We start from the raw sequence: 22,680 nt of genomic DNA, 5'->3' as shown, positions 1-22,680 counted from the left end.
TTTTTTTTTTTTTTTTGGTCCACGTAACTTCGACTAAGTAAGTAGAACGTATTTCGCAAACATCTGTAAACTTGAGGTTGGTGACGTTTATACGCACATCGTTTCAGAGTAGCAAAGTAAGGCAAGACATACTAGCTGGGGTCGACCTATGCTTTCCGCTTAAAAAAAAAAGTCACAGTTTCGCCGCAAGGGTGAAGCAATGAATGCGATAGCAAGAAATTAATGCTATACGAAGTGAGGCTCGCCAATGGATACTCTCAGTTTGAACAGCGTTCCTGTTGCAAAGGCGGCCGAAGCAGCGAAGGAAACTAGCGTGCTTCAACCGTCGATCTGTGACACTTGATAGTTCGCGCTCATCTTCTGTTTGTTCGTTTAGCGGCATCCCTTCAGCTCGAGTGACTTTCGTACGCTCGGTAACATGAGCGCGGACATCACGGTGAAAGCGTGAAACATTCCTCTTCCCCTCACCGCGAGAAAACCGCGCGAGCAGACAACGGAAGGGCAATGTTTTCGCTGCGCAAATATAAGAAGCGAGCGAGCTCGACGACGACTTTTAAATGCGCCCGTCGCGCTGCTAGCGCCATCTCGCTGATAATGAAGAAACGCTTATTATCGCCTGTCATCTCTGAGTCCGTCCAGCGGTAAAGGGTATGTATATAACGCTCACCGTTAGCTACGTGTAGGATCTGCGTTTCGTGGCGTAGTGGATAGCGCCACTCGCTGCGGAGCAAGAGGTCCCTGGTTCGATTCCGCGCCTCGGAAGCATTTTTCTGAATTATTTTTCTTTGGGCTTTTATATATATATACATACTTATACATATACGGTGCATGACGACGGCGACGGCAAAATCCAGCCGAGACTGTCCATATAATTGCTATCGCAATAAAAGGAAAAAGATGGCAGCTATTTTCACGTCGTGAAAACTGTCGAGCAGCAAAGCTCTAATCGCGCGAGTGTATGTGAGGGTACACTAAGGAAGTTTAGCCTCATTTCGAACATCATCATCATCTCGAACATAATCATGATAAGCATAATTTAGCAGCAGCATGAGCATCATGATTTCGTTTTATTTATTACTTTGTTCCCTCCTCGCTCTGATCACATGACCTGCGTGTCTACTACTACAACAACTACTACGACAACGACGACGGAACAGGGTAGGCTAACGCAGAGACAATTAATCTTCCTCTTTCACGCAATGAAATCCGTCTCATCCTGAGACAGATAACCTGTCGACTCACCTAAGACGATTGGCTCGATCAACAATCTAAAAGTTCGGAATCATATTTAACAAACTCTTGCATAAAACTATCCATTCCATCGCATTTGAGCGAAAATAGGAAATTCTAAACATTACTTCACTGCCTGCGGCTTGGTGCAGCATTTACGCGACACTCCGTATACAACATAAAACGTGCGTCTAGCCCTGAGTCCTCTCGCGGCCACCCAGGCGAAGATGTACGTCATCTACTCCTCGAGTGCGAGAAATATGATTCACCACGAAATGTACGTTGAGCAAGTTTGTTGTTTTTAGACAGAAGACCATTCACTGTAAAGAAAATACTAGGTCCATGGCCAGCAGCGGACCTTCGGGAAAGAGCGCTTGTCGCTTTCAAGAGGTTTCTTGAAGAATCAAATATTTTATGGAAATATTAACGTACTAGATGCTATTGCCTTCCTCTTCGTACTGAAAGCAAACGTATAACGTTATGATCGTGTGTTTGATGTTATGCGTAATTATTTGTCTTAAGTGTGCTTTCCTGTGTATTTCAAGCCATACGGAATAGCTGATTTTCGATGTCTGCACGTGAACTTATTTTACCTGTCTGATCTGGTGCTCGACTACTTGGGACTCATCTTGTGTTCGACTGTACAACGTTTTGTGCCCTTCTTATTATTTTTTAGTGCACATCTCCATTGCTAAGCGACAATGAGTAGCCGGTGCCACCATAATGGCACCAACCTCTCCTATTCATCATTTCAATAAAAACAAAGACTTCGTCGCTGTAAAAAGTCACAGATTCGCCGCAAGGGTGAAGGAATGAATGCGATAGCAGCAAATTGCAATGTAATATGAAATAAGGCTAACAGCTCACTCCTTTAAGAAACATATGGCCGCTGCAGCGAGCGAATTGACTTTAGTGCTCTCCGTGGCTTCAACGCAAACTTTGCGACGAGAGAACAAGTACAGAGCTATGAGCCATGTGCCGATACCCTCTAAAGATACGGGATACGGTGTGTGCGACCACAGGTGACCACGCCCTGTCGGTCAAAGTACATTCCTGCCGGAATCGCGCAGCCCCATCCCTCCTCCATGTGGCTCCCGCGCGACGGAAACGCCGGCTTGTTTCATCTCTCCTTGAGCGGCGTTCGCATGTTCAATGTGCGAGTGAGAGCGCGCGAGTGCTTTCACCCGCACATTGAACATTGAACATACGCACATTGAACATACGACGCGCGAGCCATTGTTATAGACACGGACTTTGTACGGAACGTGATGGCAACGGCGCAAATGCGAGTGGAGAGTCCGCATCCGTTATTGCTATCACAATAATGAAATGTCTCTTTCGCGATCATAGGGACGCATCACATGCCTTAAGAAAATCTCGGTGTTCAGAATGTCATCGACTGTCAAAGGAGCAAATGTCTCGGCCATAAGGAAGATCAACTCCGATTATCCCTTCGAAGCAGAGGTCCTAATACTAAATCTTTCTTATTTTGACGATCTATTGCGGGCTGACGGCTCAGTGAAGCGTAAATTAACGCTAGCCGAAGTGAAACGTTTAGAAACAAGAGGTCGGCCGTGCACGAAAGGATTAAATACTATTCTTCTGTGCACCGGGACACATCAATAAGTCAGCTTAAACGAACTTGTACTAAAGTAGATGTCAAAGAGTCCTTACACTCATAGTCGTAAGCGACTAGATGGCACTTAACAAGATGAATAACTATAGAACTACGGGGGAAGTCGTCCTCGCTACTGCACGCAACTTTCTCAGGGGTTGGAATAAGCTGCGCTTTCTGAAGCCTCCGCATGGATCGGATCGGTTCCCGAGCCCTTCGTGTCACGGCGCGTGACACTCGTGCGCCGCATCCTCTGAGCGCGCCAACGTTGCAAGGTCGGCCGGGTTCGAAATCGCCGCAGCGACGCTTGGATGGAGCACACACACACTCCTTCTCCTCCTACTAAGCGATACCCTTATCCTCTCCCTCTCTTTCCAACCCTTTCTAACGCCCGACTTCTTTCATTAGCAAACCTCTAACAATGCGGCACAGCGACTCCGTTCCGGTTGACTAGCTCCACTTTTCTTTACAATTTGCCCAGCGAGTCGATCGTGAAAGCCACGCGCGTCACCAGTTTGAAACGGAAACAAAGTACTCGCTTCATTTTAGCGGGAAAGATTATACGAGAAGCCAAGTGGAGTTACAGCAGCAGTTTAAGGTTCGGCACATGGAAAAGAAAGCATTTTCCGAGCTAAAATATCGGAGAAGAAACTGAACAGATTAGATAGATAGATAGATAGATAGATAGATAGATAGATAGATAGATAGATAGATAGATAGATAGATAGATAGATAGATAGATAGATAGATAGATAGATAGATAGATAGATAGATAGATAGATAGATAGATAGATAGATAGATAGATAGATAGATAGATAGATAGATAGATAGATAGATAGATAGATAGATAGATAGATAGATAGATAGATAGATAGATAGATAGATAGATAGATAGATAGATAGATAGATAGATAGATATGGGCTCACGTAGACTATCCGCTCTCATAGCAGCACGATTGTACTCATTCCACCTCTACCCTTAATGACGATCACGCACAGACAACAACGACTTCGTACTGCCAGGATTCTTTTTTGTTTCTGTTATCGGCAATGTTTCTTATAGAAAGCAAAAAAGAAAACAAAGAAGCGGCTTGATTCAACACAGCCCTGTAGTTACTATTACACAGTTCCGGCCGGCCTATCGCATGATTTGGATCCGCTCCAAACACACACACACACACACACACACACACACACACACACACACACAGACACACACACACACTTGATCGCAGAGCCCAGTGCAGATGTCGATGAAACAAAAGGTATACGCCCGTGTCGTGGTGCCGCTGACACACCGGGAGCGAGCGCGAGAGAGCGTGACAGCACGTGCGACCACATCGACAGCTCGTCTCTGCAGGTTTGTTGTGAATGAGCACATCGGCAAAGGCTTCCCCTGCGATTCCGCAAAGCGATCATGCGTGAACTTCGGCGCTGGTAGTCGAAAGATCAACATCCGTTAGCCCGGCGATGTAAATATAGATGGCCATCAACGGAGCAGCGCCCACGCAGATGTCTCAGGACTGGAACCCCAGTCTAGCTGTATCACTCGCAAATCAGTTGGTTGGTTTGCTTTGCAGAGTTTAATAACATCTTGTGTTTGACGTCCCAAAACCACGATATGATTATGAGGGACGCCGTAGTGGAGGGCTCCGGAAATTGCGACCACCTGGGGTCCTTTAACGAGCACCTAAGTCTAAGTACACGGACCTCAAACATTTTCGCCTCCATCGGAAAATGCAGCCGCCGCGGCCGGGATTCGACCCCGTGACCCTTGGGTCAGCAGTCGAGTGCGATAACCACTAGACCACCGTGGCGGGGCATTTTGTAGGGTTTAACGCCCCAAAGAACGAAAGAATGGGCATGTTTACGAGAACTCTTTTCTTTGTTAGACAAAATCAGGTGAACCTAACACACAATTAGGCCAAAGAAATCATAGCGAGCACTGCTAGTTCTTTAACTGTGGTGTAGCACTTGCAATGCAGTGTCGTGTAGTGTAGAAATTAGTTAATGTGTATCAGGGGCGTAGCCAGAAATTTATTTTTTCGTGGGGGCGGGGGGGGGGAGGGGGTTCAACGATACTTTATGTATGTTCGTGCGTGCGTTTGTATGTGCGCGTGTATATATACGCAAGCAAAACTGAAAAATTTGGGAGGGAGAGGTGAACCCCCCAACCCCCCCCCCCTGGCTACGCTCCTGATGTGCATGAAAATTAGTTAAGGGTACTTAGTTAAGTGATAAGTGAAATTAGTTAAGTGTATGAAAAAGCACCCTTTCCGTAGGGGGGGGGGGGCGAACGCACAGTCTTCATCCACTATAAGTCACTTCAATTTATGTCACAATTGCTACACTAAAGCTTAAAAAACAACAAATATTGTCCCCCATGCTTTCCTTGGCTTCACTGTCTGTTGGGTTCTCTTGGTTATCGACCCAAAGCGACTCAAGCTATGAGAGACGCCATAGTGGAGGGCCCCGCATACCTTAGAGCACCTGAGGACCCTTTAACGCGCACTGACATCACACAGGCACGGCCTCTGTTTCATTAGCAGCCATGGCACAGTGCACGGGCCTCAACCATTTCGCCTCCATTGAAATGAGAGCGCCGCGTCCGGGATCGAACCCGCGTCTTTCGAGTCGGCAGCCGAGCACCGAAAAAGTGCCAAAGAAAAAGTGCCAAAGCGTAGGCGATTACAACCACTGCTTAGTTTTATCTTTTCAACTGTATGCATTATATTGTCCGTGTTATGTATTTTCTATGTGCATATTATTGTGCCCTCTTAGAATACTGTGCACCTCTGTTTCACACCTGCTATATTCTCTGTTTGAGACTGCAGTATCAATAAACAAATAAATAAATAAATAAATAAATAAATAAATAAATAAATAAATAAATAAATAAATAAATAAATAAATAAATAAATAAATAAATAAATAACTGTTTCATGTTGTCGCCAGAGACTTTCATATAATGTGACTAGAGACACCGGCTGAGACAACAAATGAATTTTGACTTGAGAGAGTGAACGTACGCTGCAGAGGTTCTCTCCAAACACCCCTGAAAGATGGAGTTATTCTACACCCCAAGAAGGGTGTTACAACTGACTCCTTCCTTCCTTCGAGCGGCGCCCCAAACGCGGCCTTCTATTACCGGAGAGACCGGCAGCCCTATAAATGTACAATGATTCCTTTTAACGGGTTGAGCAACTTGAGCAAGGCAGTCAGCCCGGGCCCCAAGATTGCCTCTTTCCAACAACACCACTTGGGCGTATGCCGAAACACGCAACTGCACGAAACGAGTACACACAAACCGGCCGGACGATATTGGCTCGTGCTCCCAGCAGCTAAACACACAAAGACGGCCACGCAGAAGTGGACCATCCGACAACGAACCCCGTCTTTTTTTTTTTAAGCAGCAGGCGAATCTAATTACGTTTGCTGCGTACAACTGTGACGGGGGTGTCTGGTTGCTAGCGCTTACACCTTCCACTTCCTCCCACTTTCTCCTACGAGAAAGAGAAAAAAAAAAAACGACGATGCAAGAACACAATAAAGCTGCCCAGTTCCGTGCAGTGTTCGCATAAAAGGAACGTCGTGTTGCTTGCGCAATGTTGCCCCGTATTACTAGAAGTGCGGCCAGACTGGGACGCCATTACGACACAGCGTTGCCGGGGCAACAAACATTGTCAGTGGCGTCTGACAGTCTTATTCGAGATGTGCGGCACGCGGGAAGGACCTGGTGGCGATAGAAGTGTGACTTTAAACAAAATTAACTAAGTGACCGGCAACACGAAGTTACCTGAAGAGAAAGAAGTATCTTAGGGAACTCATATATGCAGGGTGTCCACATAAAGGGAAATGCTATGTACAGTGCGATGGAAGCACGAATTTAACAGTCACGATAAGTGCCCGGCGACACGAAGTTACATTAGGAGGATGCGCTATCTCAGAGGACTCATGTGTACAGAGTGTCTACATACAGAAGAGTCCTATGTACAGGGCGATGGAGGTGTGACTCTAAATAAGGTTATCTGTTACATTAAGTGACCGGCGACACCAAGTTACATTATGAGGACTCACTACCACAGGAAACTCCTATATACAGGGTGTCCCAATTAATATGCGTCGCCGAAATATTCTAAAGAGAACTCCCTTCCGCGAAGAAAATCTAGTACATATTGGCACGCACGCTTATAGCTTTATGTTGATGCGGTCGGGTTTCAGCCACAAAAGCTGTTATAACCACTCGGCGCAGGCCAAGCCGCAACGTTAGGAAAACTTCTGGATTGTTTGAGACTATCCTTATAAGACTGCGCGCACGACACGAGTAGTCGAGTTTATTATGGAGCTAACGCAAGTCCCAGTGATATCGCTGGACTTCTCTAACGACGAGTTCCGTCAACGACGAGATTATTCGACGATCGCCGACCGTACACGACGCTATCGTTGTATTTTTTGTGTTATCAGCTTGTACAGCCAGCGAGTGTGCTTGATTTCCTGGACACAAGTACGCACCCCCTTCACCGTCACAACCACGTGACAATATTGTTCCCAGTAGAGTAAGATGTACCGGAAGTTATGTTATATTTTTGTTACTGATATCTGAGTAGTTTAAACATTTAATAAAGTTAGGTTCTGGCTTTTATGTACCAAAATCACTGTATCAGTATGAGGCACACCGTAGCGGCACTTATGTCAGGGCCATATATTCCACTTATATAAATTACATGCGGCAACACACGACAATATATGTAGGCATATTCGGCTACCGTTTACCATATATGGATGCAAATGGGTCACATATGGCATCAAATGCAGCCATATATGGCACGGCCCCGTAACAAGTGACAAGGAGGTCCATATATGGCGAGGTGCTACCATATATGTAATGAACAGTATATGAACTCCGGATTAATTTTGACCACATAGAGTTCATTAACATGCGCCTAAACCTACGTATAAGGGTGTTTTTTAAGGGGAGCTCTCTAAGCCGGCCGTAAAAACGTTGGGGTTCGAGGAAAACCACAAGTGGGTATGGGCCACGGAAATTGGGCAAGCCCGTTTACAGCAGGAGCGAGTGTCAAACGAAAACTAACTCTTGATAAAGAGAGAGAGAGAAAGAATGAGATAAAAAGAAAGCAATAGAAAGAAAGATAAAGAATAAAGACATAAAATTATAGAAAGAAAGAGAAAGGAAGAACCAAACACGAAAAAGAAGTATAAAAAAACAGAGAGCGAGACAGAAAGAAAAAGAAAGGGAATTAAAAGAAATGAAGTTGGAAGAGCGAGAAAGAGAAAGAAAGAGAAGAAAGATAGCAAAAAAAATAGAGAAACAAGGAAGTCAACCCAGCTCCGCACTTCCCTTTGGCTTGGCACCATTAGTGCGAAGATGCCATAATATTTCTTGGCGAAGGAGGGGAGGGCGCTGTATTTATCGTGGTCATCGAAATCCAGCAGTCGTGGCAGGAAGTCGAACCCGCGTACTGAAGTCTTGCAGCGCACCATCCAAGCCGCGAAGCTACCTGAGTGTGTCTTATGATTAATTTGCTGTAAGAAGTTGTTTACCTCAAGATATACTGCTCTCAGGAAGCAAGGCAGCTGTACGCATCGATTTTTGGCTGTGACGTTTTCTTTCTTTCTTTAACACGATGCATCCTATAAGAAGTAAAACTGTGTTTCGGAATCAGAAACTCTCGAAAGCCTAGAAAACGTAATGGCAAGCGTAAGTGCACCATGAAAAATTAACTACAACGCGTTCTTCAAAGCTAGCTTCAGTTCCTACCGTACCCTGATGTCACGACACGGTATGAAATCCTCGTCACGTGCACGCGCAAGAAATCGTGACGTTCTGTGGCACTGTCGGTGACGCACAAGCGGCCGTTTTGAATGTTTTGGTACTGGCGTCATCACAAGTAGCCATGCTGGAACGTGAAGTTACCAGAACCGATACTGTAGGCTGACGTCAGGATAGTGTCGATGTCAGTAGGTGCGCCGCGCGAATTGAAACAATGTCAAAATAAAACATTTTATCGCCATTTACTGAGCTTCACACTTGCTCAGAGTCGTGTGTTCATACAAGAAATTTGTTTGGCAGAGTAAACTCGGCTTTGAAAATTAGTGTCAGTAATATCTTAAAAAATTGCAGCAACATTTTTTTTTTTGCGTTTTCGTGCCAGCATTCGTAATTTGCCTTTTTTTTTAATCCCTCAGTCACTCATTGGTGAACTGCGCAAGACATCCAGCATCTGCAGCGAAGAGGAGTTCTTGGACGTGGGACTAATTAATCATGTGTCCACAACAAAACGAGAGACATCCACTCCAATAGTTATACCGTTACGTGTAACGCAACCGGCGTCAGCTGGTTTAGACCTCGGAGCTTGCCTCACCCCCCCCCCCCCCACCCCAGCTCGCGGCACACACACCTAACTATCTTCAATTAGGCGAGCACGGAAGCGTTATCGAGCTAACTATACGCCGCTCGAACGCTTTGTTATAGTTAATGCATAAACCACGCACTCTCTAGGCCAGCGCGTGCACGCGTGCGCCTGCCCTGCAATGTTTTTGCAGCGTCACACACACACACACACACACACACACACACACACACACACACACACACACACACACACACACACACATATATATATATATATATATATATATATATATATATATATATATATATCCGGGGTGTCCCAAATGTCGTGAGCCAATCTGTCATTCGTTGAATTTTTCAGTGTCTTATCGTAATCAGTAAAGCAATTAGGGCAACCCAGAAGCTTGCCGATGGTGCAAAAGTACAATTCACCGAACGCCGCAGTAGTCTCCAAACAGTATATTGTACCAGCGTTTTATTTTGCTTTTTCTTTGATATAAGTTTGGCTAACATGATCCGATGCACGTCACATAACGCGGAAATTCCAAGGAGGCGCCAGAGGGGTTGCGGCATATTGTCTGCCTAACGTTTAATCTACAACAAAATAGACGATAAGTTATCTTGTTTGCGGAGTTAGCACACTAACTCATCACAGCGTTTCATTTGCGTGTGTCTTTCTACTATTACCAACACCCCAACCAGTCTATTCTTTTAATGTATTGTTCCGCTTTGACAACCTTCGCTTAAACGCGTCGTGCACGCGTCATAGGCAGACACAAAAGCGCACTTGTCAGTTGCAAGGTGAGAGCGCAATTCTTTTGACGGGTACCATCGTGAGCAGTGTGAAACGGAACCCGCGAGCGCGTGGCGAATAGCCTCAAACACCAATTCGACCGATACTCGCGTGGCGCTGTCAGAAATAAAGTGGAAAGGGTGACGCTTTTGCGCGAACTGTTGTCACTCCCACCAGGCGTCTGTCTTATAGACGACGCTCGAAATATATCCCCCTTCGGGCGCGCATTATGATGCGCTTTCGGCAAACGCGTCAAATCTGCATAGCAGGGCATGCAGTATCCAGGGCAGGCAGTATCACATTCCAAGAAAGAAAATGATGGTATGTGTTGTTTTTTGTGAGTTTCAGTAAGTAAGGTCCTGTAATGAAATATCTAATTATTCTGCAATCAGTTAGCTTCAATTCTTGCATAAAAACAATCGAGGATTAGGCCCAAAATGCATGCCCAGTTTGATTTTTCTGGTTGTATCCGTTTCGAGCAAAAAGAAAAAAAAATATACCTTGACGTTGGTCCTGGAACGGGGCACGTCGAACTATCGTCAAACATGACAGTGTCTCCAGAAAAGTGATCCTCTGCAGCAATTCGCAGCACAATGAAGTTAAATGACCGCCAGTTGTCGACTCAGGAAGCCCGTACGAACGTGCGCACTTCGTTTCAAGCCATTAGAAGAAAACACCAGGTGCGTGATGCGCCTCTGTAGTAGTCGCGTACAAATGTATACACACCGCCGCTGAAGGGGATATGACACAAACAACCGGTTGATATTGTGGCGACTGATGAAGCGTTCACGCGCAGCGAAGATCAGCCGCGTTTTTTAAAACTCATATTTTGCTGTATCTTCATTTTGTGTTACACGGACACATACAAACGAATGGAAAAGCGGTATTCTGCGGGCAGATATAGGCAGCACATCGCTGCACTCTGCTTGGCATAGCCGCTTTATACTCGCGAGCGACCCGTGATACGCAATCACCTTCCGTGTTTCATCAACAATAGCAAGGCCGGCGTGCCGACGCTTAAAGTGACCGTGACACCCTTTCCACTTTAATTCCTAAAGCGGCTGCATCGCATCGCCCCGCTTTTGCTTTGAGGCTATTCGCTACACATTCGCGTGTTCTCTTTGATATGCTCACGATAGTGTACTACGTCATTTACACGGACACCGGAAGAGGACATACTAAGACCTCGTAAGAGTCCGACGAGTGATCTGCGATTAAAAAAAAAAAGAAACAAGGAACGAAAATCACGGTGTCGCTCATCGGAACGCGGAACCCGTATACCGTCGCTGATGAAAACACTTCAGGTGGGAAAACTCGATCACGCGACCCTTGTATCGAGACGGCACTTCCTCTTTTGTGCATTGCCCGTCGGCGTTGCTCAACATGACACAAGTGTCACCCTGCTATGAGCTCGAGGACGAGGTCTTGATTCCCAGCCACAAAGGCCGCATTTACGTGGAGGGGGGGGGGGGGGGAATGAAAAAGTTAAACCAGCTTTGTACCAAGCCTGAAGGAAGTGCGGAGCTAGAAGGCCTTCTTTGTTTCTCTTTACTTTTCTCTTTCTTCCTTACTTTCTTTTTCTCTATTCTCTCTGTTACTTCTGTTTCTTTTTTTTTTTTTTTGTCTCTGCTTATTTCTACGCCTCTCTTTCTCTATATATACCGTATTTACTCGAATCTAGGCCGACCCCGATTCTAAGCCGACCCCCGAAATTCGCAAGGCCAGAAGTTTAATCATTGTACTGGAATCTAAACCGATCTACCCCCCCCCCCCCCCCACTTTCGCACATCGATCGTTTTTTCAAAAAAAAAACATCGGCTTAGATTCGAGGAAATACGGTATATATATTTCTCTCTCTCTCTCGTCATATATATATATATATATATATATATATATATATATATATACACACACACACTACTGTACTATACGAGGATATGCTATGCTCTGCTAGCGTGCCTGGATAGCCGAGTGGTTAGGACGCTCACCTTGGGATCATAGGGTGGCGACAACTGAACGAATATGCTCACACCTCTGAGCCATAATGTGACAGTTACCTCCACGTATTATCTATCCTTCTGTGTTATCATCGGTCTATGAGAACTGACGAAGCGATAAAGCTGATGCAAGCTAGCATCACTGCTTCCCAGTGACACTGCTTTGTATACGGAGACCTTAGATGAATTAGCCATAGGCTAACAGAAAGCAGTTCCGCGTTCAGTTTCACGGGTATACGTGCGCACGTGCAGCACATCTGCTCTTAATGTTGTGCATGTGCTCAGTAGCACATAAGTTCGTGTGCTCTCAACACGCTCACATTTTTCCTGGCTATTACCCCCGGTCTTCCGTCTTGAACTTCTTCTAGATTTACGCGAACTTCATTCACGTTTTGTAGCAGTGGTCGTTTTTTTTTTGTTTTTTTGAGCGAAACTTGTTACGACTCACAGCTTTCGGTGGCGGCGTCGAACGCGCAAAGCCCGGCGCCGGCGAGCGTACAGGAACGCGGCCCTAGCTCGACGGTGCGACGGCCACATGAGCACCTGTAAGCGCCATTCTTCAATAATCGATGCTTTCTCGATCGCGCGCTTGATGGCGACCAGCCGTTTCTGATAAGTCAATCTCACCTTTTATCGAGGTCACTTTTGATTTCAAGTCGCCTAATATCATTGTCGCCTGGATATTACCGCGCGACCGTCGTTGTTGCCTGAAGCAACTGAAGCGTGGCGCTGCTAAGCACGTGGAGGGAGGTCCGATTTCCGACACGGAGGAAGGAAACTGTTATGAGGGAGGATTGCGCAATGCGAATATAAAGAAAAGAAAGTGGTGCGTCAGGCCCCTGCACACGCCAAACTTCGCTTTGCGACCAATTTTCCCGACAGGGCAAGGGCACCTGAACTCTTTTTGTAGCAGACCTGTTATGGTCCGTGTCGTAGACAGAAAACGAGATCATCATGAACCGGCACGCGCTCAATCACCGCCATAGCACTATGTACAGATGGTTAACCGGACAAGCTGCAACGTGTGTCGTAGATAGAAAGACATATAAAGAAAGAGAGAGAGAGAGAGATAGAAAGAAAGGAAAGAAAGATTGAAAAAGATAGAAGGCGAGAGAACGACTACAGAGAGAGAGAGAGTGAGAGAAATACATACAGAGTGACAGAGAAAACAGAAGAAAGAAAGGGAGGAAAAACGGCGAAACAAGTTGACAGAGAGGAGGAGACAGAGAGGCACATACTCAAAACAAGGTTTAAAAAAAGAGAGAGAGCAAGCATAGCCATGTATACTAATGTATAGTGTAGTATAGTACAGTACAGTACAGTATAGTATAGTATAGTATAGTATAGTATAGTATAGTATAGTATAGTATAGTATAGTATAGTACAGTATAGTATAGTATAGTATAGTATAGTATAGTATCGCATAGCATAGCATAGTATATCATAGTATAGCATAGCATAGTATAGTATAGCATAATACAGCACAGTACAGTATAGTATAGAAAGTGGTGGGTTAGAGAGAGGTGAGAGGGTAAAAGCCAAGCCGGAAACAGCTAGGTGCCCACTTGATCTGCTGTGACCGAGCCTTGCGTGACTTAGTGTCAAGGTGTGCTAATTTGTTACCTACCGTATTTATTCGAATATAAGCCGATGTTTTTTTTTTTTTTAGAAAAAACGATGTGCGAAAGCGAGGTGGCCGGCTTAGATTCGAGTACAATGATTAAGTTTTTTTTTTTTTCTGGTCTTGCGAATTTTAGGGGTCGGCTTAGAATCGGGGCCGGCCTAGATTCGAGTAAATACGGTACATTTGCCCTGCTCCGCTTGGACCCAATGGGGGTTTGCAGGATTGCATAAACAAACAGGTATTGTAGCTCGACCCTGAAAATATCTGCCGCCGAACCAGGAAGTTGAGCGGAATGCCCACACCTTGCGTGCTTGTTTTCCTTACAGAAGCACGTGTTTACTCACGAATGAGATACCGCCTGAGCGATGAAAGGGCTACGGTGGACACACAGTGCCACAACCCATAACTATTTACCTTGATATATATATATATATATATATATATATATATATATATATATATATATATATATATATATATATATATATATATATATATTATATATATATATATATATATATATATATATATATATATATTAGGGGTGTGCGAATATTCGAAAGTTTCGAATATTCGTCGAATATTACATTCGAAATATTCGTATTCGATTCGAAAATCGTGTATTCGGAAAGTTTCGAATATTCAATAACTTCGAATATTCGAAAAAATCGAATATGTGATTCGATTATCATGCATAAAATAACTCGTCTTCCACATTTATGCTGTGTTCGTATAGCTAAAAAATTCGGCAGATCCCACCCACTGTGGGAATCGATGTAATGCGAAGCAGTCAGCAAAGAGCTGCACACATCGCCTTGTTTGTCTTTGAGCCAAATGAAATCATTGATGCCATGGCATCTAGTCCACCATATATCGCATGTTTACCATGCACGCATGCATGCACAGTCTAGAGTACACCATGCCAATGAAACGCTTATTCTGGTATATAAATGCATGACCTGCCGTTTATGTTCATCACGCACTCGTGTCATGCCATACCAATTTTGGTATACATCTCGTTAACAAAACGGCCGGAAGCGCACCATGACAGTACCATGTAAATCATACCGTACATGACATGCATAACATGATTCGCATGTTAAGACCTCTAATTTATGTTCGTCATACAGTCACACCGCGCAATACCAGTTTTGGTGTATATCAAAGGAGCGAAATGGCCGCGAGTGCACCATGAGTAGAGCATGTAAATCATGCCATACATGACATGAATATTTTGTTTTTTCATGTTACCACCTGTCACTAATGTTCATCATACAGTCACATCGCGCAATACCAGTTTTGGTGTATATCAAGCTACCGAAACGGCCGCGAATGCACCATGAGCGTGGCATGTAAGTCATGACATACATGGCATGCATGTCATAGTTGTCATGTTACCACCTGTTATTTATGTTCTTCATACAGTCGCATCGCGCAATACCAATTTTGGTGCATATCAATCTAGCGAAACGGCCACGAGTGCGCCATGAGCATGGCATGTAAATCATGTCGTACGTTTCATGCATGTCATGATTATTATGTTACCACCTTTCATTTACGTTCGTCATACAGTGGCGTCGCGCAATACCAATTTTGGTGTATACCAAGCTAGCGAAACGGCCGGGAATGCACAATGAGCGCGGCATGTAAATCATGACATACATAACCCGCATGTCATGATTTCCATGTTACCACCTCTCAGTTACGTTCGTCATGCAGTCGCGTCGCGCAATACAAATTTTGGTGTATGTCAATCTACTGAAATTGCCGCTAGCGCATCATGAGCGTGGCATATAAATCAGGTCGTACATGACTTGCACGTCATGATTTTCATGCTACCACGTCTCACTAACGTTCGTCATACTGTCGTGTCGCGTAACACCAATTTTGGTGTATATCACGCAAGCTAAACGGACGCGAATGCACCATGAGCGTGGCATGTAAATCATGACATACATGTCATGGATGTGATGGTTTTCATGCTACCACCTGTTATTCATGTTCTTCATAAAGTCACATCGCACAGTACCAATTTTGGTGTATATCAATCTAGCGAAACGGCCGCCAGTGCGCCATGAGCGTGGCATGTAAATCATGTCATACATGACATGCATATCATGATTTTCATGTTACCACGTGTCAGTTATGTTCGTCATACAGAAATGTCTCGTCATACCAGTTTTCGTATGTATCCCTTCATTTAAACGGCCGCGAGCGCCCCGAGACCATGTCATGTAAATCATGCTGCACATGACATGCGCGTCATGATGTGCATGTTAGGACCTGTCATTATGTTCGTCATGAACTCTTGTCACGCCGTACCAATTTTGGTATATATGAAATTAACGGAACGGCCGCAAGAGCCCAAAGGCCGTGGAATGTAAATCATGCTGTTCATGACATGCGTGTCATGATTTTCATGATATGACCTGTCATTTAGGTTCGTGATAAGGCCATGTGATGACACACCAATTTTGGTACACATCCGATTAACGGAACGGCCAGGGAGCCCAAAGGGCGTGGAATGTAAATCATGCTGTTCATGACATGCGTGTCATGATTTTCATGATATGACCTGTCATTTATGTTCGTAATAAGGTCATGTTATGAGACACCAATTTTGGTATACATCCGATTAACGAAACGGCCAGGAGAGCACAAAGTCGTAGGCGGCTAGATAGATAGATAGATAGATAGATACGCTCAAAGTCGCAGAAGTTCGCTAAGAAATGCTTCGCATTTAAAACGTTGCCGAGAGGAGCGATAAACATCGTAAGTACACGGAGGCACGATATCTGCCTGCGACGAGCTCCTCAATACGTACGATTTATTGCTGGTGCATCTCCGACGTGCAGCGCTGTTGGCGATCATGTAACCATACATTTTCAATATTATGCGGCCGTAACGTGCCGCACTACCACTCGTTCACTATGCGGGACCACTTCTGAAGAAGGACAGTGACCCATGTGACTGGTGGCGGACTGTAGGCACCTTCAGGTACCCCAGTCTGGCAAAGCTTTGCCCCATGTACCTCCCTATACCAGCCACTTCTGTTCCAAGCGAGTGTGCCTTTTCAGTGGCAAGGGGGGGGGGGGGTCTCTGTTAGAAGGGAGCGCCTGATATTCGATTCGATATTCGAAGGTGGATATTCGTATTCGATTCGTATTCGAAAAATTTGATATTCGCACACCCCTAATATATATATATATATATATATATATATATATATATATATATATATATATATATATATATATATATATATATATATATATATATATATATATATATATATATATATATAGTTGTTGTATGTCGCAGTTGTTTGTCTGGAATTGCAAAAACCTCCACACGTGGGTATTCTCCACAGGAATTGGGCAACCCCCACCACCGAGCACAGCAGGTGCGAGCGTTAAACGAAAACTCTGCTCGAGATTTGCTCGCACTATAAGTTATCTAGAAAGGAATTCCCCTCACCTCACTCAACACTAAATAAAGCACAACAATTAACGCTTAGACTGCTGCAAACACACAGTTACCCCAGCCCCTACATCTGCAGCAAATACCTCCCAGATATAAGGCCAGAATGCCCTAAATGCCAAAATCCCAGGTGCGACTTAAATCATATGCTGTGGCAGTGTCCCGCGCTAAACGCTAGCTTCGGGTCTCCTGCCACCGAGGAAGACTGGATCAACCACCTCAGGAGCCCCGACAGGGCCCTTCAACAACAGGCCGTCCAGAAGGCCCAAAAGGTGGCTGGCGAGCTCCGACTCCCAGTCCCCACATGGGCGGAGCCACCGGGCCGGCCCCCGTAAGCGGTGCCCAGGCCCCTTCAGGACCTTTAATAAAGTTAATTCTCTCTCTCTCTCTCTGCTCGGCGAAGGGGAGCAGGTGAAACGTGTGAACGAGGGAGAAGATAGAGAGAAAGAAAGAGCGACAGAACAGGAACAAAAAGAAAAATAGATAGAAATATAGGGAATACAAATAAGAGAAAGACAGGCAAAGAAGCAGGCACAAAGAAGACAACGAAAAAGAGAAACATAGAGAAACAAAGATTAGAAAGGGAAGAAAGCGAAATAAAGATAGACAGAGAGCGTAATAGAAAGAAATAGATAGAGAAATAAATAGAAACAAACAGATACAAAAAAGAGACACAAGAAACAGAGAGAAAACTAGAAAGGAACAAGGAAGTCCGCGCTCTTCCTTCAGGCTTGGCACCACTACTGCCAAGCTGTCATAATTTTTTGTTGTTTTTTTTTCGTGGTATAACGATTACTCCGAGCAATGGCTCGTGACAACCGCGTCGTGTGGCTGCAAATCTGGCCGCAAAAGCTAACGTGGGCTCCGATGTTAGCGTTCGAGTAAAAATGACGCCGATATGACGCGAACTGTAGACGCTGGAAGCGAAAGTACATTCGGCGCCAAAACTATAGAGACCAGTTAGTTCAACTATTAATAATAACTGTCGCGGTTTCACGTCCAAAAACCGCGATATGATTATGAGGGACGCCGTAGTGGAGAGCTCCGGAAATTTCGACCACCTGATGGTCTTTAACGTGCACCTAAGTCCAAGTACACGGGCCTCTAGCATTTTGCCTCCATCGAGGTGCGGCCGCCGCGGCGGGGATTCGATCCCGCGACCTTCGGGTCAGCACTGGAGCACCATAACCACTAAAGCACCGCCACGGGCGAAACTGTTGCAGTATGCCAATAGCTTTGTTCTAAATGCAAGCGAGAAAAAAATTACTTTTTTTGGTTTACATGGTTACTCTTGTGAGTTATGCGTACGTCAGGCGTACCCTGAACTTATATATCCCAGATGAAAGGTGTCATACATACGTTGACACAACAGAATTACGAAGTTTAGGTTCGTTGTTTATCTTTTTTTTTTTTTCGCGGCAAGAGCACACAGGTGTAAGATCACGCGTATCAGTTACGAAGAGTTCCGATTTCTTGATAAGGATTCTAGCGTCTAGTGATAGGATGCATATCAGTGTGACTGCTGCTGTTGCTGCGCATGCTCACATCGGCATGTTGTTTGCGTTTTCTTCGAATTAAAGTCAGCTGATATCCCAGCATCCGTCCTGTTCCTATCTATAGTTTCCTGTCTGTTTTTTTTTCGGTTTTCTTTTGGTGCTGGTGGAATTCCGTTTAACCTAGAACAGGAGTCTCAAAAACCCGCGGCCCGCGGACGCTTCGCTTGCGGCCCGCGGCTTCACAAGGAATAAAATGTGTGTGACTTTGCTAAATGGCACTCGGATTATTTACTCGCCTGTTGCGATCAATAACGCTTTGTTCGGGTGAGCTAGAGAGGAACTGGCCTCAAGGGATATTTTTTTTTTCGAGAGGCGCCCCACGCGGTCACTGTGTTGAAACATAACCACGGAACAAACAAAACAAAATTCGTAATCGGCGTCCAGATTTGAATGAATCTCGAGATCAGTATCGACATGTTCCTCGAATCCTGACGCCGAATGAAATCCCTATTGAAATTATCTACATGTTAGATATGACAGCGTTAGTTGACATTGTTCAACACTCCCGCCACGATGGTCTAGTGGTTACGGTGCTCGACTGCTGACCCGAAGGTCGCGGGATCGAATCCCGGCCGCGTTTTCGACAGAGGCGAAAATACTTGAGGCCCGTGCGCTTAAATTTAGGTGCACGTTAAAGAACCCCGGGTGGTCGAAATTTCCGGAGCCCCCCACTACGGCGTCGCTCATAATCGTATCGTGATCTTGGGACGTAGAACCCCAACAATTATTGTTATATTATTCAACCCCCCCCCCCACCTCCGCTTTTACCTTCTTCACAGTCCCGGCGTTTGCGGGACTAAATTTCGTCACTGTGGCCCGCTAGCTGCAGTGAGTTTGAGACCCCTGATCTAGATGTGTGTGTCGACTTGCCCAAACAAGCCACCCTAATGAACAAAAGACACGTTACAAAACTCACCGCGGCGCACTCCGTCAACACGAGCACCACGTTGCACCGTGGTCGTCGGCTGCACCGTGGTCGTCCTCCACGGCGGGACACGCCGAAGCGACCGCGTCGTCACGTGCTGCACCCATCGCCACACGACGCGAAGTGAAGCGGCGCCTTTCACCGAACTATCCACGCCGGGTGCGCCCCGCCACCCGAGTCACGGCAAGATGCGCCGTGCTCGCCATTGGCTCCGCGACCGCGTGACGTCACGACGAATCGCCGATCGATTTGCGCTCGAGAAACGGGCGCGCGGTTTTTTCGTATCTCGAGCACAAGTGTTTTAAAGGGACGCTATAAAGAGCAAAACGATTTTTCGCGTATTAGTAAACTACTCGTCCACGATACCAGAATCACCACGCTTGCTGCGGGAAGACGCTTAGTAAGCGAGAGAACGCGCAAAAAGAAAGTGTGGGTGGCGACGCCACCTTGAAGTTCCCGCACTATTCGCCGTGACGGCACATATTTTGACGGCGCCTACTAGGGCCTACGTAGTTCCTAAACGGAAAAAATGAAATGCGCTGTCCTCTGAAGCGACCGTAGACTTAACATACCAAGTTTGAAGAAATTTCGTTGAGCCAATGGCGCCAAAGTACGATAAATACACTACGAAATCCGTGAACTCACGCGCGGAGATGTCAGCGCGAAATTTAAAAATTGATTTCTTTTTTCTTTCTTTTATCCTCTATTAACAAACCTACAATGGTGAAGATGGCGTTATTAGAGTCATGAGAGTACACTTGTTTAATGAAAACAGATTCATTGTTTCACTTTAGTAGCCCTTTAAGGCGGTGGCGTAGGCAGAAGTTTGTTTCGGAAGGGGGGCGGGGGCATGCCCCCTGATGGTGTACCAGGATGCCACCCCCTGGGCTACGCCACTGCTTTAAGGCGCTTGCGTCACGTGATGCACAGTGTTGTCTCCCAGTCAGGAGACACACCTGTAGCCCTAACTAACATTGAAAGTAGGGCTAGTAGGTATGGGATCATCTAGCCCAGTTTATTGTTCGTTTTTCAATTTAGTGTTCCTGTTAAATGGACAATAAAGTGAAAGAGTGAATCGAGTTAGACTGATAAATTGCGCTCTGACAACTACAACGCCGTTAATTAGCTGTATAGGTGTATCAATAGAGGAGAACCTGAAGGTTAAACTTTCATTGTTGAATTTCGCGCCGAAATCACTGCGCACGACCTCACGGATTTGAAAGTGTATGTTTAGTATCTTGGCGACATTGGCTCAGCGAAATTTTCTGAAACTTGGAACGTTAAATCTATGGCCCCCTCAAAGGAAAACGTATTTCACTTGTACTTATTAGGAACTATACGCAGGACCTAGTAGATGCCGTCAAAATCTATGACGTCACGGCGTTTGGTGCGGGGATTTCAAGGTGGCCTCGTCACGTACATTTTCTCGCTCACCAGGCGTCTTCTCGCTGCAAGCATGGCGATTTTGGTATTGTGAAAGAGTAATTTACTAATACGAGAAAAATGGTTTTTCTCTTTAGTGGCCTTTTAAATGTGCCCGTAAGCCATTGCGAGTTCAAATAAGATAGTGGTTTCATTATCTCTTTAACTATACCCTTTCTACAGGGGCCATCTCCTCCTCGTCAACTATTTCATCGTAAAACACGCGGAGAATGTCGGCACTAGGCCTTGAGCCTATTAGGGCTTCACCCTTTCCGGCTACAAGTTGTTACCTCCGCTTGCGCAGTCGAAAACGCACAAAACGAAGTCAAATCAGTCGATCGCACTCGAGAGTCGTGCGAGACAAGGCAGAACTGGCGTGCGACTGCATCGCAAAGGAGACAATTCACAATTGATATCCCAGGTATGTGGACCAATCGAGAGCTTATTAGATTAAAAGCATCTTATGGCGGAGTTCAATCCGGTGGTGGTGGTGTGCGGCGTGACCACCCTTACTGCGCATGCGCAAACCTTCTCTACACACCTCCTCTCCCCCTCTCGCGCACCTCATTCTCTCCTGCGACGAGTAGGCAGCAGCGACGCCTCCGGCGTCTTGACGTGGCACGAGCCGCCGATGATCGCCTCTGCTTCTGTGGCTCTAGACGCGGGGCACTCGTGCTCTCCTTCCCTCGATGAAGAACCTCACGACGACACCAATGGCATGGACTGCAGAGAGGCAGACGCACATGATCTTGCGACTTTGCGGCAGTCGAATACCTCGGACGCCGGCAGTTCCACGCAGCGGGAGCTGGATGGAGACTGGAAGAAAGTGCTGATTCTACGCCAGAGGAAGGCACAGGCTCGAGAACGCAAGAAAAAAGATTACACCATCTCCCCGCTGCTTCGCATCCACACACGGTTTTCTTTGCGGGAGATGGTGTAATTTTTTCCTCGTGACGTCACGTAAACAGAGTGCTGGCGTCACAAATCGATCCGAAAAGACGGCAAACGTCAGAGGAGAATAAAGCACGCATTTTTTGTACTTCAGGGCTCGTTTAGGGGCTCTTTAACGATACAATTTCTGCACCGTGCTCTCGCCTTGGGACGTTACTAGGGTACCAGGCCTCGAGTGGTCCATATACACCGCCGCACACCGGTTATTCCTCGGCGTCTCGTTTCGCTCTCGTGCGCATTATCAAATGGTATCACATCGCGTAGTGGGCTTTCGTACTGGGCGAGCGTAGATACCAGCTCGTGGCTGAAAAGCGCGAAGTCTTGACAGGGGCGACACTGCGCGCTAATAATTGTTATTTTATTTGTTTATAATATTATCTGAGGTTTAACGCCCCAAAACCACGATATGATTATGAGAGGCGAGAGGTTCTCTAACGTGCACCTAAATGTAATTACACGGGCCTCAAACATTTTCGCCTCCATCGAAAGTGCAGCCGTCGCGGCCGGGATTCGATCCCGCGACCTTCGGGTCAGCAGTAGAGCGCCATAACCATGTAGACCACCGTGGCGGGTGACACTACGCACTTACAATGCCCGCGTGTCTTCTAAATTAACGTAAATGCAGTAGAAACTGTGTAACGACGACAGCCACGTTCAGTAGTCGTTGAAGAACCTGTCTGCACCAACATTCGATCGAACGGCGACTCGACATT

General features: G+C 45.8%; 1 protein-coding gene across 2 annotated transcripts in view; it reads right to left on the bottom strand.

The window, feature by feature from the left end:
* The window catches only part of LOC119401489 (adenosine receptor A2b), a 193,167-nt gene that overhangs the window by 87,811 nt on the left and 82,676 nt on the right, over window positions 1-22,680 (bottom strand). The window contains exon 1 of one of the 2 annotated variants that reach the window (XM_037668333.2): window positions 19,586-19,728. The exons of the other annotated variant lie outside the window; for it this stretch is intronic. The gene's annotated coding sequence lies outside the window, so the exon portion shown is untranslated. Of the gene's footprint in view, window positions 1-19,585; window positions 19,729-22,680 lie in introns of those variants that run through there. 2 annotated transcript variants of the gene reach the window in all.

This window comes from Rhipicephalus sanguineus, chromosome 8 (assembly GCF_013339695.2).
Source record: "Rhipicephalus sanguineus isolate Rsan-2018 chromosome 8, BIME_Rsan_1.4, whole genome shotgun sequence".
Lineage (NCBI taxonomy): Eukaryota > Metazoa > Arthropoda > Arachnida > Ixodida > Ixodidae > Rhipicephalus > Rhipicephalus sanguineus.
The sequence above is the reverse complement of the archived record's forward strand: the minus strand, read 5'-3'. Positions and strand labels throughout refer to the sequence as shown.